Below are 25652 nucleotides of genomic sequence, written 5' to 3' on the forward strand. Positions count from 1 at the left end.
CCTGTGCAACCTGCTTCAGCAGTGGGGCTGGACTGGATGATCTCAGAGACACAGAAGCTTGGATAGACCTCTAAGATCATCAGGTCCAACTGTCAACCCAACAACCTCCAAAGTTCCCTTCCACCCTCTAATGTTCTGTGCTTCTAAGCAGCTGCAGAGTCAAACCAAGGGGTGCCCAAGCCCTCATTGTCCACCAAGGCACCACTGAACTTCCACCTGCCCACAACCAAGCCTGGAGCTGTTGCCTCCTCCTCCACAATTTTATCTCACCAGGACCACTCTTAAAATCCCCAGAGGAGCAAGTTAAGTCCCCTGACATGCAGTGTGTGTCTCCACCTTCCCTGGGACTGAGCATTACCATATCTCACCCTGAGCACCAGATATTTAAAGCTAAGTTTCCATCAGGATCCATGAGGATTTATCTATGCGGGCTCCCATTAGCGGTAATAAGATGAAGATGATCAGGCTCATACATTTCACTTTGCCTGGTAGAAACCCCTGCAAATTCATTAGGCAGATGTCTGCTGGAGACGTGGGCAAGGAAAGAGCAAAAGAAAAAGAAGAGAAAGAAGAAAAGGAAGAGGGAGGGAGTTTTTACAAGGGCTTGCAGGGCTAGGACGAGCAGCAACGGCTTTGAGCTGTGTCATGGTTTAATGAGTGGGCAGAAAGGGGAGATTTAGACTGGAGATTAGGGAGAAATTCATTGTAGTGTGGGTGGGGAGACACTGGAACAGGCTGCCCAGGGAGACTGTGGGTGCCCCCTCCCTGGAGGTGCTCAAGGCCAGCTTGGATGAGGCTACGAGCAGCCTGGGCTGGTGGGAAGGCAGGCAGAGATGGGGTCAGGGACAGAGGAGTTGGGACTAGATGATCTTTAAGGTCCCAACCCATTCCATGAATCCATGGAGACAAATAAGATAATGAAGAAAAAGAAGACAAGGGAGGAGAAAAAAAAAACCCAACAGAAGAAAAAGAAGAGAAGAAAAATTAGAAAACACAGGAAAAACAGGAGGAAAATAAAAAAGAAGAAGAAGACAGAAAACAAGAAATAGAAGACAAAGAATCAGGGAATCATAGAATGGTCTAGGTTGGAAGGGAGCTCAAACCTCAGCCAGTTCCAACCCCTTGCCATGGGCAGGGACACCTCCCACTAGAGCAGGTCGCTCAAGGCCCCATCCAACTTGCTCCTGAGCACCTCCAGGGAGGGATCCCCCAGGGAAGTTTGCACAGGAAGGCATCCAGATGGATTCTGAAAGTCTCCACAAGAAGAGACTCCACAACCCCCCTGGGCAGCCTGCCCCAGGGCTCTGTCACCCTCACTGTAAAGAAGTTTCTCCTCATGTTGGGGGTGAACCCTTCCATGGTCCAGTTTGTAGCTGTTGCTCCTTGGGCAGTTCAGGCCTCAGGGCACTGTTTGCTCTTTTGGGATGTCTTTCTGCAGTGAGCAGAGCTCCCTGGATTGCCCAGGGAGGAGGTGGAGTCCCCATCCCTGGAGGAGCAGCCACAACCTCCCTGGGATGAAAAAGAAGGAAGAGAAGAAGAAAACAAAATCCCATCCCAGGCTCCCTCAAGTTTTGCCTTTGCAGGGCAGATGTCTGCGCTCGGCGTTGCTGGGAGGGCGCAGGGCAGCCTGCTACAGCCCAGCACCATCCCACCCAGGCAGCCACAGCCCTCACCCTCTTCCCTGGGCGGAGTGGGGGTGACTGTGGCAGCTGCTCCGCAGGCTCTGGCTCGCCTCTCCCCAGCGGAGGCTGCCATCTGCCAGCGCCTCGCCCCGACAGGAGACTTCTGCCAGTGCCACGCTCGGCGTCACTCTGAAGGTGACACTTGGCAGGGGGCTCTGGCGATGCCTTTTCTGTCTGCTTCCACAGAGCAGCTCACGGCTGCAGAAACAAATGAATGAGACTAATATGGAAATCAAAATGCAACTGGAAGGGACTCTGTAAAGGAAAAACAAAGCAAAACCCAACAGAGTGCTCCCAAACCTCGGTGCCTCCAGATAGGGTCATTGCTGCAGGCAGCCCCAGAGGTAACAGCCAAAGGCAGGGCCCTGCTGTGCACTCCACAGGCATGCAAAACGCAGCCCTGCCCTTCCCAACAGGGCTGCCCTCGCTGGGAGCTACAGCACGGGAGCCGAGAGCTGGCGCTGGGCTGGGCAGACAAGTCAGGGCTCTCGGTGCCCCTTGGCACCAGCTGGTGTCAACTCCGGAGCACATCCACGGCCAGCTGGGAGCCAGCTTAGGGCGAGCTGCTCAGGCCACACCCTGAGTGCTGTGCCCAGTTCTGGGCTCCTCAACTCAAGAGAGATGCTGAGGTGCTGGAAGGTGTCCACAGGAGGGCGCCAGAGCTGTGGAGGGGCCTGGAGCACAGCCCTGTGAGGAGAGGCTGAGGGAGCTGGGGGGGTGCAGCCTGCAGCAGAGGAGGCTCAGGGCAGAGCTCATTGCTGCCTGCAGCTCCCTGAATGTAGCTTCTTCCAGGCACCCAGGGACAGAAGAAGGGGACACAGCTTCAAGCTGTGCCAGGGCAGGTTGAGGCTGGATGCTAGGAGGAGGTTGTTGGCAGAGAGAGTGATTGGCATTGGAATGGGCTGCCCAGGGAGGTGGTGGAGTTGCTGTGCCTGGAGGTGTTGAAGCCAAGCCTGGCTGGGGCACTGAGTGCCATGGTCTGGTTGATTGGGCAGGGCTGGGGGCTAGGTTGGGCTGGCTGAGCTTGGAGGCCTTTTTCAACCTGGTTACTCCTGTGACTCTGTGACTCACAGTCAATGAGCTCAGCTACTCTTTGGCTGTGTGCACAGCCTTCTGCTTCCTCTCCAGTAAAGATCCCTCAGCAGCCATAAAGCAAGCCGGAAAGCGATGTCAGAGAGCACTAACCCCACGGAAGGAGAGATGAGGAGATGAGTGGCACACTTGAGAGCCAGCAGCCTTCACATGGAACTGCTGGAGCAGGTCAGAGAAGGGCCACGGAGGTGATCAGAGGGCTGGAGCACCTCCCTTGAGGGCACAGGCTAAGAGAGTTGGGGCTGCTCAGCCTGGAGAAGACAAAGCTCTGCAGAGACCTTACTCAGGTCTTCTAGTACCTGACTGGGGCTACAGGAAAGCTGAAGAGGGACTTTTGACAAGGACTTGTGATGGGAAGAGAGAGGAGGGGGGATTTAGACTGGATATCAGGAAGACATTCTTGACAGTGAGGGTGGTGAGACATTGGAACAGGTTGCCCAGGGAGGATGTGGATGCCCAGAGAGGGGGCCCTGGAGGTGTTCAAGGCCAGGCTGAAGCAGCCTGGGCTAGTGGGAGGCATCCCTGCCCATGGCAGGGCGGCTGGAACTGGATGATCTTCAAGGTCCCTTCCAATCCCAACCATTCTAAGAATCACTGAATAAGCTCCCCATAGCCTGCCATTATCTTCTGCTCTTCCCCCATGCTCCCTGGGTGGACACAGGGTCTGGACAACCTTTTCAGAGTTCCAGGGCCAAGTCACCGCTTCCCTGACATGACATTTGTTATCCCTAATTACCAGCTTGGCTTCATTTTAAAGTCATTTGCACTGATTACTCTGACTGCTGCCTTGGGTAGTCAATGACTTAGATTAACTAATCATGGCACAGAGGAAAAATATTTCAAATATATGTACATTCACCTCAACTCCTTCAGAGTCCTGCCTGGCAGCCGCTTGGCTCCAGTGATGCCCACTTGTGCCTCTAATCTGACACGAGCTCAAAGAGCCTCGTGGCATCAATCCCCTCAATTCCCTCCAGGAATGTGTAAGCCCTCAACGAAGCCCCTTCTTAATCTCCTTTTTGCCAGTGATTACAGGGCTGGTGTCTCTAACTCCTCCTGCAAATGAGTCCCCACGGCCCCCTCCAGTTGCCTTTCGGCTGCGCAGTGTCACCCTCCAGCATCTCCAACCCCACAGTCACCTCTGCTGCTAATACTCCTGGAGAGGGCTTGGAATGCATTTCCATACTGCTGAGCCTTCAGGGAAGTTCAGGTCCTGACTTTCAAGATTTTCCCTAAACCCAAAGGGTTGAAAATTCCATTTCTAAATCCCAGATCATGGCAAATCCATGGCAGAAAATAAATTCCCTGGATAAGTGCTTGTGCTTCAAAGGGAAGAGCTGATTGCTCTGCAGCTCCACGGCACAGCTCCCACCCCACTGCCATTTACCGCAGGGCCACTCAGCTGCGCCCATTCGCACTGCTGCACCACTACCAGCAGCGCTGCTGTGCAGCAGCCCCACTTCTGGCTCTGGGGAGGGGAAGGGAAAAGGAAGGGAAGGGAAGGGAAGGGAAGGGAAGGGAAGGGAAGGGAAGGGAAGGGAAGGGAAGGGAAGGGAAGGGAAGGGAAGGGAAGGGAAGGGAAGGGAAGGGAAGGGAAGGGAAGGGAAGGGAAGGGAAGGGAAGGGAAGGGAAGGGAAGGGAAGGGAAGGGAAGGGAAGGGAAGGGAAGGGAAGGGAAGGGAAGGGAAGGGAAGGGAAGGGAAGGGAAGGGAAGGGAAGGGAAGGGAAGGGAAGGGAAGGGAAGGGAAGGGAAGGGAAGGGAAGGGAAGGGAAGGGAAGGGAAGGGAAGGGAAGGGAAGGGAAGGGAAGGGAAGGGAAGGGAAGGGAAGGGAAGGGAAGGGAAGGGAAGGGAAGGGAAGGGAAGGGAAGGGAAGGGAAGGGAAGGGAAGGGAAGGGAAGGGAAGGGAAGGGACGGGAAGGGAAGGGAAGGGAAAAGAAAGAGGAGAGAGGAGAGAGGAGAGAGGAGAGAGGAGAGAGGAGAGAGGAGAGAGGAGAGAGGAGAGAGGAGAGGAGAGGAGAGGAGAGGAGAGGAGAGGAGAGGAGAGGAGAGGAGAGGAGAGGAGAGAAAGGAAAAAGCCACAGAATGACTTCAGCTGGGAAGTCCTTAAAGCTCACCAAGCCCGAACACTACCCCGTGTCCCTCAACACCACATCCACTCGGCTCTTAAATCCCTCCAGGGCCAGCAACTCCACCCCTGCGCAGGGCAGGAACGTCTCCACTTCCCCAGCTTGCGAAGCCCCCCGGCCCTTTCTTTCCAGGCGCCCCGGGTGGAGGGCAGCAGCAGGGCTGGCAGCGCCAGGCAGGGACGGCGCAGAAGGACGGCTACGTGTGCGGACAGACAAACAGACAGCCACGAAGCCCTTCCTGCGCCAGCGCTTCTGCCTCTGCTCCCTGCCGGGCTGCATTGTCGTGCTTTAGCACGCAACAAACTCCTTCCAGACTTGGCATCGGGAGGAAAAGCAGCTGCAAGAGCCCCAGCCAAGTCTCGGCGGGAGGGAACATGCCTTAGGCACAGGTCGTAAACACACGTGCGGGGAAGCTGCGCGGAGGAGAAGCGATTTCAGCTCGGCGCAGCCTGATGGCAGGGAAGCGAACAAATGGCTGACCAGCGGGAGCCTGCTCTGCCCACGGCTCTGCCCGTGGCTCTGCCCGGCACAGGCAGCCAGCCGCTTCCCAAAACAAAGGGAGATCCCCCCTGAGGCAGCAAGGGACCCACCTCAGCCCAAAAGCACGGACAGGAGAGGAGGAGGAGGGCGGGAGGAGGCGCTGCTGCCTTGCTGTCTCTACAAGGATGCTCGATGTGTTGGACAGGGGCAGGGAAGAGGCAGCGCTGGCAGAAGTGACCTGTGTCCAGCCTGGGCACACACTGGAGATGCCCTGAGATGAGCAGGGAAGGGATGGTGCCCAGGAGAGGGGATTGCCCACTCTGTGGGTTACAGGAGCCTGTGCCCACCACACTGCAGCATCACCTCCTCCTGCTTCCCCTCCACCTCTCAGTTTAAACCCTAAACCGTCTGAATTCTGATTAGTATCATCCACACCTCCAGCCAGCCCTTCACTGCTCCCTGCTTAGCACTGCCCACTGCAGCAATGAGCTCTGTCTGGCCTCGGAGCCCTGCACCATGCCACTCCTGCAAGCAGAGACAGCAGGGCTTTGCTGCAAGCCACCAGGCCGGGAGGATCACAGAGGAGGAAGGAGAAGAGCAGGAGAGCAAACTGAACCACCTCCAGCAGCATCGCATCCCAGAGTGGGGATGGTCAAGGTCAGGGAAGAGCTGCAGCTCCACGTCGCAGCCATGCCGGCAGAAATCGCCTTCCCTCAACTTATCTCTTGCTTTTGGTTTGTTTGTTACGGTTTTTGTGGTTTTTTTTCCCAAGTCCTCAGCAGAGATGATAGAGGAGAGCTGGGAGGAGGGCAGGGTGAGGACCACGGCCTTCTTCCACGGCTCGTTTTCGCCATCTAGTGCTCAGCTCTCCACCAGAAACCAGGCAAAAGGAGATGATTTCGTGTCTACACAAACAGAAATCCGGCTGTGGAGGCAGTTCAGACCTGGCCCCTCTGCACCTGAAGCCCCAGAGCTGGAGATGGCCAGAAATGGTCCTGTTTGAACCATTTTAAGGAGTGAGGTTTTTGCATGTGGATGTGGAGAACAGAGCTGAGCTGTCCCACAAGGATACACTGAGGGCAGCACACAAAACTTTCTGAGTTGTGCTGCTCCCATCTGCCTGCCTCTGAGAAACCACTGCAAGCATCCTGGCTTCCTCTCACAGAGAGTCACAGAATCAAGCAGGTTGGAAGAGAGCTCCAAGCTCCTCCAGCCCAACCCAGCACCCAGCTCTGCCCAATCAACCAGACCATGGCACTAAGTGCCCCAGCCAGGCTTGGCTTCAACACCTCCAGGCACAGCCACTCCACCACCTCCCTGGGCAGCCCATTCCAATGCCAATCACTCTCTCTGCCAACAACTTCCTAACAACATCCAGCCTAGACCTGCCCTGCCACAGCTTCAGGCTGTGTCCCCTTGTTCTGTCCCTGTCTGCCTGGCAGCAGAGCCCAACCCCACCTGGCTGCAGCCTCCCTGCAGGCAGCTGCAGACAGCAATGAGCTTTGCCCTGAGCCTCCTGTTCTGCAGGCTGCACACCCCCAGCTCCCTCAGTCTCTCCTCACAGGGCTGTGCTCCAGGCCTCTCCCCAGCCTTGCTGCCCCTCTCTGGTCATGTTCCAGGAAGAAGGAAAACTTCTGTCTTTAACAACACAGAGGAAAATATCCTCTGTCATATCCCATCAGCCTGCTGGGAACCATAAGGGAGGAAAGTTTGCCAGGGCCAAAAAAATGAAATGAGTGCCTGAAATCCATAAGATTCAAAATGCATTCCCCTTCCCATGAGACCATGCAAAGGGAAAAACAAACTGTGCTACCCATCAGAATGCTGCTCATCAGCTTGGACACTGGGTAACCCCCAAATGGTAAGGCACTTTAACTGATAAGGAGAACACAAGGAGCCCTTTCCAGGGAGGAGCACCACAGATGCTGCAAAACGAGCAGGAAAGCAGAGCCTCAGCCCCAGGCAGAGCTGCAGTAAATCCAAACCATATAAACCATAAAACAACAAACTGGAGCTCAGCTGCCACCCGAATCGCCTGCACCTCCGGGGCAGGGCAGTGCAGCCTGGAGAAGATACCTCCAGCACCACCTGTGGTCCTCCCAGTGCCACCAAAACTGCTTCGCAGTGCTGCAGGAGGGGATTGCCATCTGCCGACGAGCTGCAGCCCTGCATGCTCCTGCAGCAAGCTCTGCCTGCACCTCTCTGGGCAGTCTTTGCTGGGTGCAGCTTTTGCTGGAGCCCAGGAAGCTGTGGGATGGCTTCCCTGGGCAGGATGAGGTCCTTGGCATGGGATGCTGCCCTGCACCAGCAGCATCTACTAGCAGTGGCTGCTACTCACGAGTGAATAATCAGCTTATTACAGATTCAGATAGAAAATCATAATATTTGCTAATCACAATATTAATTTCTTGCTAATTGGCTGCCTGATGGCACAGGCAGAGCAAGGGGGCACCAGCTGGCTGCCAGAGAAGTGCCTTTGCATGGCTGCTACACGGTGCCAGGAGGTTTCGCCTTCCTCCAGCAAAGCTGGGTGCAGAAGTTGAGGTCTGTTTCCCAGGATGGGGACAGGGACAAGCCTTTAACCATCCTGCCAGATGGACCCCCAAACTCCACTCAACTGAGAGCAGCAGGACTGAAAGGGGCTCTGTATGAGGGCAGGGAAACTGAGGCACAAACCAGCCACCCATACCAACTAGGAGAACAGCAGAGGACACAGGAGCATTTCCACAGCATTTTGGTCAGCAGTTCAACACTTAGACCCTCTTCCCTTGCAGCATCCTACCATGAAGCCAACACCACCTCTCCCCAAACACCTCCATCACTGCCCCCACATCCCCTAGGGGCCAGGGTCCTGGAGAGGATGGGGACAGCTGTCAGCGGCGGCTCTGCCCCTTTGCAGGTAACACCTCTGTGCAGAGCCTGGGTGACATTATGCAGGTTGGAATGCCAGGCAAGGCTGATCACAGAGTCATTGCTGTTGCTGCTGCTAATGAGGCCCTTAGGCTAATTAAAAAGACGAGTAGAACACAAAAACATAATGAGGAGCCAGTTTATCAGTCAATCGCAGGACATGAACAGCCAATAAAAGCCTGAACTACCTCCTTGCTGCCAGCAGCAGAGCTCTGGCCCAGCCCAGGCCTGGACTCTCACCCACATGGGGAGTCTCAGGGACCAGACACTCATCACAGTGGTTTTCTGCTTCTCAAATCCTGGATAAGGACAAAACAAGGAGATGAGAGGCTGGAGCCTCCTGTCTGCCCACCTGGCACAGGGATAGGCAGAGGATGGATGGTTTCAACAGCATCTAGCAAGAGCAGCTTGAGAGTTGGAGAGCTGAAGAGCTTCATAGGTCATTGATGGAGCCTCAGAATCAGCCCTGTGGGCCCCCAGCCCACAGATACCATGTGAGGGACAGGAGGAAGGCTTCTCACCTCTTGCAGGCTTCAAGCCTCTTCCCCAGCCCCAGCTGACATCTCAGACACGACATACATCACAGATCTGCTGGGATCTGCCAGGGCAGAACATGCTGGTGGGAGGCTCCTTTGAGTCAGCCCCTCAAAGCTGTGCTCCCCTCCCCTGGGTTTCCCATTAGCCTCTAACCAGGCGGAACAAATGGGCAGGAGAAGCTGCAAACCTCCCCCTCCCTCCAGCACATCTTCCCTCTTATTAACGTTATTGTTCTCCCTGTGCCAGGCTCAGGGAGTGAGAGCTGCAAGAGGAGCACCTGGAGTCAGCCATGGAGGAGGAGGAGGAGGAGGGGCTGGCAACACTTGGTCCCGCTCCAGAAGCAGCCAGAAAGTGTGGCAAGGATCCCACCTGAGGGAACCCAGCATCTCCACAGCCCTCCCCCAGGCCCCCAGCCCCTATTCCATGCACCTCTGAGCAGAGAGCCCAGCACAGTGCTGCTGCTGGAGTGGCTTTGCTGACAAACACCTTCGATGGGTTTCCTGACAAAGCTCTCCAGCCCTGCTTGTGGATGAGCTGGGGAATCTCAGGGGCGTCTTTGTGGTGAACAAATGTAAACACTTAATACCTGCACAGCAGCAGCTGGAGCTGGCTTGTCTGGCTGCCCCGGGGCACCCACTACACACTGCCTGCCACCAGCACCACACTGGTATGGGGATGAGGAGGAGGAGGAAGAGGGTGGAAGAGGACTGGGTGGGGCTGGGGAATGGGAAAAGGGGCAAAGCAGTATGAGAGTGAAGGATGAGGGAGAGAAGGATGGGGGAGGGGGCAGAAGGATGGGGGAGGAAAGATGTGGGGACATAAAGAGGGATGAGGGGGGGAAAGGAGGATGTGGGGGGAAATACACAGGAGGAAAGAAGAACAGGGGAGAAGAAGGATGGGATGGAAAGGAGGATGAGCCACACGTTCTCTCTCCCCCTTCCTGCCAGCCCGGCTCCGAAATGGGGATGCTAATTAAATTACACTGCCAGCCAAAACTGCTTCGTCAAGGAAATAAATAAATAAAAATTAGAAGGTCATCAAAGTTGTGTTTGGAGACCATCTCATTAGCATACATCTGCATAGCAATGAAGGGAGGGGGGTGGGGAAAAAAAGGCCATTTAAAGAGAGCTGGTAATTTAGCCAGCCAAGTAAACTTCATTACCTGTAAGCAGCACAGCACGACAAGCACTAATTCACACCTTTAACGACCTGGCACAGATGGCAGAGAGGGACCTGGGGAAAGCAGGGCCAGCCAAGGTGCCCTGGCATCCCTAAGAGGTTGTAGTCTGGCAGGGCTTGGTGGGGGGGAAGAGCATCGTACACCCCTCCAGTCCCTTCAACGTCCATTTGCACCAGGTGCTTTTGGTGTGGATTACAAAGCATCACCTTCTGGGGGGGCACAACTGGATCATGGCTTTGCTTTAAGCCAAATCATAGAAGGGACTCTAAAATTCACCTAGTCCCAACAGCCCTGCCACAGGCAGGGACACCTCCCACTAGGCCAGGTCACTCCAGGCTCTGTCCAATCCAGCCTTGAACACCTCCAGGGAGAGGACATCCACAGCCTCCCTGGGAAACCTGTTCCAGTGCCAAGTCCCCTGAGCTCAGCAGACCATGTCCACCTCCACACCTGTATGAACAGCACTGCCTGCCCAGCATCAGTCCAGAGCCCCCAGCACTGGCTGGGGAGGAAGATGAGGAAAATACACACACAGAATGGTAGAGGTTGGAAGTAAGTGCTGGAGATCATCAAATCCAATCCCCTTGCCCCCAGGTCCACCTAGAGATGGTCACACAGGAACACATCCAGGTGGATTTGGAATGTCTCCAGAGGCAGAGACTCTATCATGTCTCTGGGCAGCCTGTTCCAGGGCTCCATCACAGTTTAATTCCAGAAGCTCCTCCTCACGTTTACCTGGAACTTCTTCTGCTCAGGTTTGTGCCCACTGCCCCCTGCCCTGCCACTGGGCACTGCTGAACAAAGCCTGGTCCCACCCTCCTGACACCCACCCTTGAAGTACTGATCAGATCCCCTCGGGCTGCCCTTTTCCAGACTAAACAGCCCCAATTCTCTGTCTTTCGTCCTCACACAGATGCCCCAGTCCCCTCAGCGCCTAACCCAGGGCTGCTGTGGGACAGGCCAGCAGGCTGCGCCTCTGGAGCATCTCTACTCCGCAGCGCATCCTTGTAGTACTCAGCCGAGCCGTGCGAGGCCACCACAGCGCCGCGCTGCCGTCCCTGCCTCTTCGTCAAACGCAGCCTCTGGTTTCTCCGGGCTGCTCTGTGTGTATTTATGTCCAATGATGTCAGGAGTGGCCAGGCTGTAAAATAACCTATTTCCACTTGTTTTCTCCCCAGATCTCACACCAAGAGCTCCCGGAGGCTGCGCCCCCCCGCGCCCTCCCGGCGCTGCCCTGAGGCACATCTGACAGCGCTGGGAAGGGGAGGGGGCAGAAACTGGGCTGGGAGATGAGGCAGGGGAAAGGGGAAATCAGAATCCCCTGGTGGGGATGTCAAGCCTCGGAAACGACAGTCGTTTGCAAAAGACAAGCAGCAGCACACAGGAGCTTCGGGAGCCTGAGCTGGCGTGGGGAGCCCAGCTGGGAGCCTTGCAGCTTCCATCCAGGTCTTGTTTGCCACCATGGCAAGGAGCTCATGTCCAGCCCTACCCAGAGATGAAACTGTCACTTTTGGTTGGCAGCCAGGGGAGAAATGGAGTGCAAGCTCCCCCAGGCTGCCCTGGTTATGCTCCTCACTAGAAGAGGTCAGGATGTGTATTGGTGTCTGAAAGGAGGAGGCCATGTGGATGGGGCTGGGCTCTTCTTCGCGGTGCCCAGGGCAAGGGGCAACGAATACAGACGAGATCCCAGGGAGTGTCACTTGAACTGAAGGAGAAAATCCTTTGCTCTGAGAGTGCTGGAGCCCAGGGGCAGGTGCCCAGAGAGGTTGTGGATTCTTCCTCTCTAGGCACAGCTGCATCAGCAGTGGGGTTGGGCTAGATGATCTCCAGAGGTTCCTTCCAACCCCTGCCATTCTGTGTGATTCTGACACTGGGGGGCTGGAGGGGGTGCAGACAAAGGCAAGAAAGATGATTTCTGGAGAACAGGTCTGGTGAGGAGAGGCTGAGGGAACTGGGGTTAAAGGCAACCTGATCCAGTTGAGGATGTCCCTGCTGTCTGCAGGGGGGGATTGGACTAGATGACCTTTGGATGTCACTTCCAACCCAGACCATTCTATGATTCTATTTAACTTGGAGAAAAGGAGGCTGAGAGGAGACCTTCTGGCTCCCTGCAACTCCTGAAAAGAGGCTGGAGCCAGCTGGAGTTTAGTCTCTTGTCCCAAGGAACAAGGGACAGGACAAGAGTAAATGGCCTCGGGCTGCATTAGGAGAGGTTTAGGTTGGACAGTAGGGACAACATGAGTTGTCAAGCCTTGGACATGAGTTGTCAAGCCTTGGGGGAGGCTGTCCAGGGCAGTGGTGGAGTGCCCATCCCTGGAGGGGTTTCAAAGCAGCGTAGATCTGGTGCTGAGGAACATGGTTCAGTGGTGACCTGGCAGTGCTGGGTTAAGGGTTGGATTCAATGATATCAGAGGTCTTTTCCAGCCAGAACAATTCCATGATTCAGTGATTCCAGGAGGAGACACCAACCCCCCTAGGAGGTCAAGATGCTTCCTGGCAAATTCAGGTTCAAGCCTCTTCTAAACACAAAGCACAACCAAGACCTCAGTGTTCCTTCATGCACTGTGCCAGTCAGCCCTGGAAGTGGGAACTCAGGTCACTGATCCCAGCCTCACACCACTCACGGAGCTCAGGAAGCCAGGACAACATCTGCCCTTCGCTGCTTCCCTTCCCCTCCCCTCTGCTTCCCTCTGTTTTCTAAAGAGCTCTTTCTGCAATGTCTCATTTCATTCCTCATCAGATGCTTTCACGGAGCACAATCCCAGCTTGTCAGGCAGCCCTTGCAGAAAGGAGCAAATCCTGTTTGATCCATTCCTCTGCACTTTGAAAATGCAGACGAGCACCTGAGGCAGAACCACAGCAGCTCGGTGTGCAAGGGGCTTGCTGAGCGCCGTAATTGCCCAGGCAGCAGAGTCCCCTAGCTCTAGGCAGAAGCGGTTTGGCAGGGCTGTCTCTCAGCCCCTTTCCAGCTCGCTTCTCTCTCCCCTTAACTCAAGCAGGGCTCCAACCAGCTAACGACTGACACGAACCAATACCAACACTTTCAAAAGCTTATTGCTTTTCTCTCTCCCTTCTTGAGACAATAGCCCTGACCATGGGGGTGCTTACTGAGGGCGCAGCTGTGATTCACGGCTCACTGTGGCTCCTAAATTCAGCCAGGATCACTTATTAATCCTTTCCCCACCTCTCCCTCGGCCTCCTGGGGACAAAGAAATGCCAGAGCAGGGGAGAAGCAGGGAGAAGTGTCAGCATGCACGGACAGCATCTCCCCCAGTGACCCAGGGAACAAATGTCCTGCCCCATAGGGGTGCCCAGCAGGTTCCAGCTCAGCACTGGGGCTCCTATCACAGCATCCCCATCCCTCCTGGCCCTCATCACTTCCCTTTTCTTCCCTCTGCCTTCAGGGGCAGAGGAAAGATCCTAAAGAAGCCTTTTCAAAGCATTTAGGCAATTTCCACCCACTGCCATCAGTGGAAGCCAAGCACTGCAATACCTTGAAGAAAATGGATCCCAGGTTGGGACTCAGAAGAGATGAAGGCCTTGGACATGGAGACAAGGCAGAGCTGCAATAACTGACTGCTCTTAACCTTTCACAGTCCAAAGCTGAGTGTGTTTGCTTATGGCTCCAGGGGAAGACAGGCTTGCTTCTGGCTTTGCTGCAGGTGATGTTCTCAGGCATGGGCAGCTAACCAGGGCCAGTTGGTTAATCTAAGAGGCTTTTCAGCTCTCCTCCCATGCTCTGGTTAACCCAAGAGGGCATTCAGCTCTCCTTCCACAACCTGAATCCAAGAGGGCTTTCACCTCTCCTTCCATGAAATGCAGCCAAGAGGCCTTTCAGCTCTCCTTCCATGAGCTGACTAACCTAAGAGGCCTTTCAGCTCTCCTTCCATGAACTGTTTAACACAAGAGGGCTTTTGCCTGTCCTTTCCCACCACATAATGCATCCCCCAGGAGCTAAACAGGCTGAATGTGGACCCAAAGGATGGGGACCAGCACAAAGACCTCTTAAACCGGCCATACCCTCTTGGCAGCAGAGCTGCATGCAGGCTATTAGATTGATATTGTGTTAACAAGGCCCATCTGAGAGCAGCGCAGGCAGAGCAGCAGAGATGCATTTGGAGACACTTTCAGGAGCAGCAGAAGATATGATTAGGAGGTGTTTGTGTTGCCACAATACATGCCTGGCCCCATTACGGCACTTTCTGAGCACCTCGTAATTACCGGCGGCGGTATCCTCGCAACCCTCCGCACAGGCACTGCACCACTATTACTCCCCATTAACAGACAGCAATCTCTGATCCAGGGAGGCGAGGAGGAGGGCTTGCAAAATAACACTTACATAATCCTGGGAATGCTCAGCAGGATTTGCAGAAGCAGCTGTGCCAGTCGCTGACTTGTTCTGCTACTGGGATAAAACCCGCCCAAGGCGTCAAAGCTAAACTTCATCACAAGTGGTACAGGCTGAAGGTTCTCCAAGAGGAGGGTCAGAGGGAAACAGAGTTCCAGAAGAATACAGGATCACAGAATCATTAAGGCTGGTAAAGATCTCTAAGATCATTGAGTCCAACCATAGTGCAGCTACCATGACCACCAAACTGCAACCTGAAGTGACACATCCCTACACGTCTTGAACACCTTCAGGGATGGAGCCTGCACCACCTCCCTGGGCAGCCTGTTCCAATGCCTCACCACCCACATGGGAGAGAAACTGTTCCTCATCTCCAGGGTTTACCTCCCCTGGAACAATTCCAGGCCATTTCCTCCCCTGTCACCTGACACTCGGGAGAAGAGACCAACACTGGCCTCATTCCAATCTCCTCTCAGGGAGTTGCAGAGACAGGAAGGTCTCCTCTCAGCCTCCTCTTTTCCAGACTAAACAGCCCCAGTTCCCTCAGCTGCTCCTTGCATGATGCTCTCCAAACCCCTCACCAGCTTTGCTGCTCTTCTTTGGACATGCTCCAGGACCTCAATGTCTTCCACATGCTGTGGAGCCCAGAAGTGAACGCAGCACTCAAGCTGTGGACTGTCCAAGGCCAGAGCTCTGGAGCAGGCTGCCCAAAGAGGCTGGGGACTCTCCTTCTCACCCCCAACATCCTTGAGCCTGTGACCAAGGCAGACCACATCCCCTGCTCTCCCCAGAAATGGGTGACTGTCCATAACTTTGCTCCATCCAGCCTGGTACCTGCACTGGCAGCAGGGCAATGACAAAGTGTCCCTGCTAGAGCTGCTGAACTAACCCGCGATGCAGATGCTGACAGCAGACATCTCCTCCCATCCATCCCTCCCCCGGGTTCCTCTCCCTCCCCTTCTCCCCAGCCCCTCTAGACCTCGCTAAGTGTTTTCTCTGCCTGCTTGGGATGAAAGACACTGCACAAAATAAAGTTGTGTTGCAAAGTAATTGCACCTGGGAGGCAGAGCTGCTGCTGCGCCCGAGCGCTGGGTGCTGCCTCTTTGAAACTGGCACGAAGAACCAGGAAGAAAAACAACACAGGAGAAAATTGGGACAAGCCTTGCTAAGACAGTGGAGGTGGCAGCAGCCAGGAGCTGGGAAGGGGAGCGGGGGTGGAACCATTTTCTTTCTTCCCTCATGAGATATAGAGAAATACATATAGAGTTAGAACACAGAGAGAATCAGAACAGTTTTGCTTGGAAGATCACTGAGGCCAACCCCCAGCCCAACACCACCATGGCCACTCAACCACCTCCCCAAATGCCACAGCCACACATTTCTTGTGCAGCTCCAAAGATGGACAGGAACTGTTGGAGCCAGGACAGAGGAGGTCACCAAGATGCTCAGAGGGCTGCAGAAGCTCTGCTACGAGGACAGGCCACAAGAGTTGGGGCTCTGCAGCCTGCAGAAGAGAAGGCTTCCAGGAGTGGCCTTCCAGGATCTGAAGGGGGCTACAGGAAGGCTGGGGAGGGACTATTGACAAGGTCTGGTAATGCCAGAAGGAGGAGGAATGGGTTTGAAGTGGCAGAGGAGAGACTGAAAGTGGATGTTAGGAAGAAGTTATCTGCAGTGAGGGTGGTGAGACACTGGCACAGGCTGCCCAGGGAGGTTGTGGAGCACAGAAGCACTGAATGGGATTGAAGGTGTTCAGGACCAGGTTGGACAAGTCCCTGAGCAACCTGTTCCAGTGGGAGCTGTCCCTGCCTATGGCAGGGGGTTGGAAGTGGCTGAGCTTTGAAGTCCCTTCCAACCTAAGCCATTCTATGATTCTGTTCTGCGATGAGGACTCCACCACCTCCCTGGGCAGCCTGTTCCAATGCCTGACCACTCTTGCAGCAAAAAAGTCTTTTAGTCCAGTCTGGGCTCAGCTGCTGCTGTGCCATCACCCACCAGACATTCCTAGGCATGGTTGCTGCTCATGGGGATGTTCCCACCCTAGTTTTAAATCACCTTTTCTTTCAGAGATGACCAAGCTACAGTCAAAGTTCCCTTGCAGCCAAATCTCATTTGCAGAATGACACAGATGAGTAATTCAGATCTGGAAAAGAGAAGACTGAGGGGGGAGGTCTCATTAATACTTAGCAATACTTAAAGAGTGGGGTCAAGAGGATGGCACCAGGCTTTGTTCAGTGGTGCCCAGTGACAGCACAAGGGGCAACAGGCACAAACTTAACCATAGGAAGTTCCATCTAAACACGAAGAGGAACTTCTTTAATTGAAGGGTGCTGGAGCCCTGGAAAAGGCTGCCCAGAGAGGTGGTGGAGTCTCCATCTCTGGAGACTTTCCAAACTCACCTGGATGTGTTTTTGTGTGCCCTTCTCTAAGGTGAACCTGCCTTGGCAGAGGGGTTGGAGTTGATCTCCAGAGGTCGTTTCCAACCCCCCCATCCTGTGAAACACTACTCCCAGCTATATATATGTGCTATATATACCTATGTGTTTAATGGTCTATTACATTTTGTTCAGCTACTCTGCCTATTATTTGTGGTTTAACCCCTCCTAGGATGCATGTCTTTGGGCTGGCACTTCCCCATTCTCACAGGTTCACAAAGTGGTGCCTTGTGCAGGAATGACTGCAGGATGGATGATGACACAAGAGAGAGGAACATCCCTGGAATCTGTAATGTGGCTTGGAAATCACCCTGCTGCTTGGCTTCTGCATCACCTCCTGCAGGTGATGCTGCCTGGAGACCAACGCCTTATCACCTCCTCTTTTTGTCATCTCTGGGCTTGACTGCCTCCCTCCAGCCCTTCTCTTAAAGCACCTCACTCCAGCAATAACTTGGAGAGATGTCTTGGGATGCCAAATAACAAAATGCATTTCCGCAGAAGCTTCATAATTAATGTTTGCATCGTTTATCTTTCATGGAAAGATTATTCTGACTAACGAGGTTCTGGGCCACTAATTCATTACAGTGCCTTGTCACTTCCTGCTCCTTCTTATTACCCAGAAATAGACTCATTAGTCAGAGAGCAATGACAGGGAGAAATTGTGTTCGCTAATTTAATTCCCCTTCTCTCCCTTTCAGGGTCGGTGTTTGTCCAAAAGCAGGGGCTAAAAGGAGAGGGAGGACACACAACCTGTTGGGTGCTCGGTGCTTCCCCTGTGCTTCCCAGCTTGCTCAGGGACAGGCAGCAGCATGGAGCCCCTCTCTGAGCTCCTGGCTGCTCTGCAGTGACAGAGATGGTTCCAGAGAGCTGCTGAGGCTGGAGGAGTCCAGCCACTCGCCCGGAGCTCCCAATCCCACCACTGCTGTCGAGCCCCTGCCACTAACCCATGTCCCTCAGCACCACATCCAGGTGTCTTTTAAATGCTTCCCGGGCTGGAGACTCCACCACCTCCCTGGGCAGCCTGTTTCAGTGCTTGACCATGCTCGCAGTAAAGGCATTTTCCCTCATCTCCAACCTAAACCTCCCCTGGTGCAACTCGAGGCCATTTTCTTTCTGTCACCTGATACTAGAGAAAAGAGACCAAACCCCCCTCACCACAGCCTGCTTCTAGGGAGTTGTCTTGTTCCCAGCCCGACCATCCCCCAAAACCTCACATCAGGCTCTCCCCAGGCAGCAAAGAAATCAATCAATGGGCACCCAAGGAGAAGGGCAATCAATTCCAAATGGGGCTGATGGCAACTGCTGGGTTTGATCCTGGTCCCACCATGGCCAAGCTGCAGCCATCAACCAGCAAAAAACCCTTGCAGCCTCTCAGCAGCAGCGGTGCAGGGGATGGGCAGGGATTAAAAGCAGCAGGTCCATTTGTTTTCCTCCTGGCTCTCGATCAAGGCTCTTTTCTCACCAGCCGCAGCCTCCACAGCACGGTGCAGGCTTTTGTCTTATCGAGACGAGAAGGAACCACTCTCAGCCGTTGCTTTGGGGGTGTAAGGTGGAGGCAGAGGGGCAGGCAGGAGGAATTAGGGAAGAAGTGGGATGAAAAGCTATTTTCTTGCCCCCTACAAGCACTAAAACCTGAACAGTGACTTCAACACCTGCAGTATTTAACACATTTACTACAGCAAAGCCAGGAGCAGCAGGACCTCGCGATGGGGAGCAGGCTCTGAGGCATCTGCTGCCAGGACTGCTCAGTGCAGAGAGGGTTAAAAAAGCCTTCTGAATGAGCCAGGTTTGGCAGCGTGTTCCTGGGTTTCCTACAGGTAATTACAATAATTGTGGGATGTAAACACGTTACAGGAGAGATCAAAACCCGGGGTGCGAACAGGAGAGGCAGGAGGACAAGCAAGATCAAAGGGAAACATTATTAAAACCTATATAGTGCTGCTTCCTAATGCCTGTGAAGTCTGATAGCGGAGCTGGAGAGGTGAGGGAACGGCCTCGCAGTCTCCCGGCCCACCGATTCCCACCCCAGCACTTCATTAAGCTCTCTTGTCGAACCGCGCAGGAAAACCTCCCTCCAGCACCACCTCAAACCCAGCCCTCGCCCCAGCCCGTGCCGCAGGGCAGGTGCTACATCCCTGCCACCGAACCACAGCCCGCAGCCAGGGGATGCAGGAGGCACTTTGCGGAGGGGGGGGGAACAAGATTTGCTCCATTCCTTGCTTTTTCCAAGCAGGATCTGAGCAGAAACTCCAGAGCTTGGGACCACTTTGACTTTGCGGTCCGCCCCACGCCGCCGATGCTCCCCGGCTCCAATCTGCGCACGGCAGGAGGATCCGCGTTGCCCTGCGGGATCGCCCATTAGCAGTCGATGTTTCGTTTAAACAAAGCCTTGAGACTGTCCAAATATTTGCCTCAAACACACTTTGTGTTTTGCCTCTCAGCTTGGCTCCCCTCAGGGCTGTTTTCGCTTCCATTTTGCCCATCTAGCTCGGGTCCCCCCAGGCCAGCATCGCAGCCCGGGTACCGCCGCTGCCGGGACGGATGCTCGGGACTCGCCGGGAGCACAGGGATGTGTTGCCTGATAAAACAAACCTCAAACCTACGCATCGGCGCCTTCCCCTCCCCGAAACACAACATCAAAGGGAAGGGGGAATTATCTTCTTGGAGCAAAGTGGGTTTAGAGTAGATTATTTTCCATTTTCCCTTTTATTCTGCAAATCCAGGAGGAGTGGGGGGGGGGGGGAACCCAACCCCACCAAAGTTCAGAATGGAAATCAAAAGATTTGTTTCAAACCTTTCTCCTCCTCCCAGCCCAGAAAGAAAAAGGCTCAATTTGTACTTTTAATAGAAACCATCTGTCTGCAGGAAGGTTCTCCAGCCCCTACAAGCACACACCTTGTCTCCTCCAAGGCTTCCCCATCCCTGCTCCTCCTAACGCCCCCACATTGAAACAGCAAAACCCGGATAAGGGTTTGACAATCAGCAGCTGAGAAATGAGGATATGGCTTAAAAAACCTATTCCAACCAGCAAGCCTCTGAGGAAGAGCAGCAAGCTCCAAGGGCCTCAGGAAGCTGAGCATCTGTGCAGACCTGGGGTGGGGTTGCACAGACAACTCCATATAGACCTGAGGTCTCCACAGACCCTGTTTGTTCTCTAAAAGCCTTGTTCCCCAAGTCCTAGCTTCCATTTCAAGTCCAAACAACACACATTTCCCAGGCTCTGGAAGAACCCAGCTCTGCAGCTGGTTGCTCAGAGCATCAGCACGAGTTCAAGCAGAGAGGGATCATGATGCCAGTGGTCAACTTGGTTGAAAGAAGATGAAAAATAAAGGAGGAGCTGGCCACACGCTGCTGCACACTCATCTGGGCTCCACAGGGATGCCAGGAGAGAAAGGACGAGCTGCTGCTGGCTGAGGTAGGGTTTGGTTTGGTTTTTTGCTGTTGTTTACAGCTACTTCCCCCCCCTCTTTTTCCCTTGCTAGACTTCCAGAGAAGCCCTGCAGCCTGCAAAGCTGCTTGGCAGTGCCCTGTCCTGCTCACCTCCACGTGGTTACTAAGCCATCTTTGCTGCAGAGCCAAACAGGGCAGAAAACAATCATTCCTTCCTGTCTGCTCCTGGATCGTGCCCAGGGCTTTTGCTGCTCTGATTTAGGTCTGCCTTGCCAGCCCAAACTTTTGAGAAGACAGCACATGCCTGCAGATCAGTCTGGAAAGGCCCCTGGGAAATGACATCATTGCTCCAGCAAACCATCAGCCAAAGCAGCTCTCCCTGAACCATGACGTGGTTCCTGCATTTGCAGATTGAATTGAGTTGGAAAGGACCCTCAAAGGGCATCCTGTCCAACCCCCCTGCACTCAGCAGGGACACCTCCAACTAGATCAGGCTGGCCAGGACCACAGCAAGTTTGAGCTTCTATGTCCCCAGGGATGGGGCTGCAGCTGCATCCATGGACAACCTGTTCCAGGGCTTCATCACCCTCATCGTGGAGGACTTCCTTCCAGAGTCCAACCTAGATCTCCCAGCTCCACTTTCAAACCATTGTCCCTTGTCCTATTGCTACATTGTGCTGTAGCCCAGAAATACCAATCCAAGTCTTGTCCAGCAGCCCTGGGCAAGTAGCCCTCACTTTTGGGGTGAGGGAGATGAGTAGGCAGACAGGTAGATGTCTCATGCCATGGCATGGAGCTCAGAAAGTATTTCCATGTCCTACCTGGATCAATTCCCATATTTACCACATCTTCCTCTTATGCCAAAGCACCAAACCCTACACTTCTCATACACCAAAGCACCAAAACCAACCCAAGCTACGCCAACAGCACTCCTGAAAGGGATGAACAAGGCTCAGGTGGCACAAACACACTTGACCACCAGCTCGTGCAGCCCACAGAGACCTCTGCCATCCCCCAAAACCAGGCGGCGAGCCCCACGCCCGTGCTCCCGCCCCCACCCCGTGCTTCTCCTCCTCACCAGCATCCCCCTCTGCTTCCCCAAGTCCGCTGGGAAAGCTTTTCCCATTCTCCAGAATGGGGAATTTGGGGATGGCCACGGTGGCTGTGCCCCCTCCCCTGGGAGCTGGGTGGGTGGCAGTCCCCGGGCGAAGCCACCTACCTCTGCAGCTCTGATCCCTCTCTGCTGGTGCCACCGGCCGCTGTGCCCGTGTGGCTCTTTCCCTGCATGTCTCATCCCCTCTCTTTAGGAGGGGGGGAAATAATAAATAATAAAATAAAACCTACCTAAAATCCAACTTTGCCTTCTGGATGAGTAGAATAAAACAGCACTTACCTATTAGGGGAGAGAAAAAAAAAGGGAAGAAGAAAGAGAGCAAGTATTAGAGAGGCATTCTTTGAAATCAGGTCAGCCTAAGGCTTTGAAATGACAAAACATTCAACGACATTGTCCTCCCACAGCCCTTCCTCTCCCCCCCCCCCCCCCCGACTCTTTTAAAGGACTCTTGACTTTCAAAGTGTTTCTTTCAGTCCAGTTTTCCCTCTCTTGTGGGTTTATTTCTTCATCTTTTTCTGGCCCACCTCCTCTTGCCATGTGCATGCCCAACAGCTGCTTCTGCTCCCAGGGGGCAAAGGAAAGAGAAGGAGAGAAGCAAAACAGCAAATAAAAGAAGGGGAATAAAATACAACAAATGAAAGAAGGCCAATGAGGTCTTGGGGTGCACTAAGCAGAGTGTGTCCAGCAGATCCAGGGAGGTTCTCCTCCCCCTCTACTCTGCCCTGCTGAGACCTTGCCTTGAATACTGTGTTCAGTTTTGGGCTCCCCAGTTGAAGAGGGACAGGGATCTGCTGGAGGGGGTTCAAGGGAGTGCTACGAGGATGATGAGGGGACTGAGCACTGCCTGGTGAGGAGAGGCTGAGGGACCTGGGGCTGCTTAGTCTGGAGAAGAGAAGACTGAGAGGGGATTTAATAACTGTGTATAAGTATCTGAGGGCTGGGGGTTAGGAGGGTGGGGACAGGCTCTGCCCACTGCTTCCTGGGATAGGGCAAGGAGCAATGGATGGAAGCTGCAGCACAGGAGGTTACAGCTCAGCACAGTTCAGAAGGAACTCATCTTTGCATGCCTCAGCACTTCCCAGTCAGCTTTCCCAGTCTGTCCCTGTTTAAGCAGTGGGGAAAGCAAGGAGGGCCTGGGAAGCATTCCCCTTTCCCCTGTACTCAGGACTCACCCATGAAGGGCTCTCTTCAACTGACTCTTGAATGAAGCAAAAGGCTCCTACCCATCATTTACAGCAGGCCCTACAGCTAAGGAAGGCTAAGTGCCAAAACGGGAGGTTCTCCAGCCCTCTGATCATCTTCATGGCCTCCTCTGGACCTGTCCCAAGAGGTCTGTGACCTTCTTGTGCTGGGGCCCCAGAACTGGACAGAGTGCTCCAGGTGGGGTTTCAGCAGAGCAGAGCAGAGCAGAGCAGAGCAGAGAGGAGCAGAGGGGGACGATCATCTCCCTCGTCCTGCTGGACACTGCTTGTGACGATGAGAACTTTGGTCTCATCCCTTCCTCATCCCTCTGCAAAGCATCTGCAGCCACGTGAATGGAAGACAAGAGGATGGGGATATTTAAGAGCTTCTGAAGATGGGGTGGGGGGGATGGGGGGTGAATAGCCTGCTTACTCCTTCATGCTGAGCATCCTGCTAACCATTCCCCCTGAGCACTGGTGGGAGGAGCAGCTGCGGGACTGCCTGCACCACCCATCTGGCTCTGCAAGCCCTGCAGTTCAGCAGGCAGGGACACTGCTGGCAGTGACAGCAGGGACAGCACGTGCTGAGGCATCAGCATTTCACCTGGGGCATGCAGGGTGCCCTGGCAGGAGGAGAGCACATCTGCTGTCTGCAGATCCAGCGCCCCCAGTACCAGCCTGCAATGCTGGCTGCTGAGAGCAGCAGAGGCACAAAAGAAATCCTCCAGTTTGAGCCTGGCTCGAGTCCTTGTGCCTGTGATGGGGGTGTGGGGGGGTTGCTCACTGCAAACCACCAGACTGAGACAACTGGAGCATGGAGTGTTCCAACACCTGCACTCCTGGTGGTCCTAGTGTCATGCTCAGCATCCTCACCTCCTGCCTCCTCCTCACCAGACCCACAAACAGCTGCCAACATCCAGCCCTGCCTGCTTCTCTTACAGGTACAGGACAAAGAGAAAAGAGGGAATGGATTTAAGCTTGAGGAGGGCAGACTAAGACTGGAAATTAGGAAGAAATTCCCTAGAGTGAGGGTGGGGAGACACTGGCACAGGCTGCCCAGGGAAGCTGCAGATGTGCCCTCCCTGGAGGTTCTAAAGGCCAGGCTGGATGAGGTCTTGAGCGACCTGGGCTAGTGGAAGGTGTCCCTGCCCACGGCAGGGGGGCTGAAGCTGGATGACCTTTAAGGTCCCTTTCAAGCCATCCCATTGTAGGGTTGGCTGAAGCCTTTCTCTCTCTCTCTCTCTCTCTCTCCTGCATAGACCAGAGGTCAAAGCCTGCTCGGAGGATGCTCTAATTGCTCCACAGCCCCAGCCCAGAGCAGGGCAAATGAAGCCTGCACTAATGAATCACTGACTGCTCTTTCTAACACCATCATAAAACCAGGAGTGGTGACAGCCTGGCTGCTTCTCATCCCCTCCCTCCAACTCATGAGCTAAAAACTCTGGTTTTTAGCTTTCACAGCAGAAGTGGCTGCTGTGCCTTTAACTCTTCTCTGCCTGCCAAGGGTTTGGTGCTGCCAGGCAAGGAGGAGAAGACAGTTCTGAGCAGGCAGGGGCCAAGTTATCCTGGTCCCAGTACGGGAGCAACGAAGGAAAAGCCCACCAAGCCCTCCTGCACTAGCTGAGGCTGCAGCAGCGCCAGCCACGGCTCAGCCATCGCTAGATGGGGACAGAGCCCAGCCAAAGCTCAGAAAGGTGCCCAGCATCCCACAGCCTGCCCCGCAGGGATGCTCCGGGAATGAAGAGAGGGATCACAGCCTCTTTCCATTGACTGGCTCCACTCAGGGCTGCAAAGCTGACGTGGGAACAGGAGGGGGAAAAACCCTTCTGCAATGCCCAGGGTGAGAGCAGAAACCTCTCACCAGCCACTTACCCTCCCCCTGGTGCCTGCAGCATCGCCAGCCTGATGCTATTCTACTTCCCCAGCCAAGTGCTTTGCTTTATGGTCGGTTCTTGTCTCAAGCAAGCCTTCCTTTGAGAGGAGCTCTTGCTCTCCCTCCTCCCTGCTTTGGAGCGAGCTCTCCCTCTGCGCTCTGGAGTGGTTTTGTGGTGAGTTTTCTTTCTCTTTTTTTCCCTGCAGCCAGCATATTTATCGATTTTATTCCCCCCCCACTGGGCAAAGCAACATGTGCTGTACCTGTGGGGATCTTCATTTGCAGGGCCTACGGGGCTGCCTTCCATCCCTCACCAAACAGGAGGGAGGATTAGGGGACAGAAAAATGCATGACAGCTTTAAACTGTTGCTCCTGTCACCCAGCAGGACACAGGTCCATGCAAGCACACAGAACTCATTCCTTTTATTCAGTTCTGATTGGAAAAGTAAAAAGATCTCTTTCTGTTTCTTTTTTCCTTTGCCCCCCAGCTGATAGGATTTCCTTGTGCAAAACCCTGCCCTACGAGCTCAGCCACAAGAAAATTCACTGCAAAATCCCAACCCCCCCCAGGATGCTGCACCAAGAGTTGCTGCTGACCACTCTCACACCGGGGGGATCACATTTCCCCCTCCCTGGAGGTATCATAGTATCATAGTATCATCAGGGTTGGAAGAGACCTCACAGATCATCGAGTCCAACCCTTTACCACAGAGCTCAAGGCTAGACCGTGGCACCAAGTGCCACGTCCAGGTGTTCAAGGGAAGCCTGGATGAGGCACTTAGTGCCATGGTCTAGATGACTGGCTAGGGCTGGGTGCTAGGTTGAACTGAATGAGCTTGGAAGTCTCTTCCAACCTGCCTGATTCTATGATTCACCCAATTCTCTCTTCAAATGTTCCCATTCCAGCCACGGCCAAACAAATGGATCCTCCCTGAGCAGCAGCATGGGTGGGATGCTGCATCCCTTTGGGAGTACTGTTGTTATCCCACCATTCCCACTCCCCAGGCATTCCCAGCCCCCCCGGCACCAAGAGCAGCTGCTGACCACCCTCCCTAACAACAACTCAGACCACACTGGGGGGAGCACATTTCACCCAGTTCTCTCCTTCAAATGTTCCCATTCCAGCCACGGCCAAGCAAATGGATCCTCCCTGAGCAGCAGCACGGGTGGGATGCTGCATCCCTTTGGGAGTACTGTTGTTATCCCACCATTCCCAGCCCCTATTGCTCCTCCACAGCACATGCACCAGACCTTGGTCTTCCTGAATTTATCTCCTCCAGACAGCAGAGAGGATAAAACTCATCAGT

At 54.3% G+C, this 25652-nt stretch overlaps 1 protein-coding gene across 3 annotated transcripts in view; it reads right to left on the reverse strand.

The window, feature by feature from the left end:
- The window catches only part of LOC135191187 (protein CEPU-1), a 480880-nt gene that overhangs the window by 302535 nt on the left and 152693 nt on the right, over positions 1 to 25652 (reverse strand). The window contains exon 1 of one of the 3 annotated variants that reach the window (XM_064173255.1): positions 21397 to 21445. The exons of the other annotated variants lie outside the window; for them this stretch is intronic. The gene's annotated coding sequence lies outside the window, so the exon portion shown is untranslated. Of the gene's footprint in view, positions 1 to 21396; positions 21446 to 25652 lie in introns of those variants that run through there. 3 annotated transcript variants of the gene reach the window in all.

This window comes from Pogoniulus pusillus, chromosome 38 (assembly GCF_015220805.1).
Source record: "Pogoniulus pusillus isolate bPogPus1 chromosome 38, bPogPus1.pri, whole genome shotgun sequence".
Classification (NCBI taxonomy): Eukaryota; Metazoa; Chordata; class Aves; order Piciformes; family Lybiidae; genus Pogoniulus; species Pogoniulus pusillus.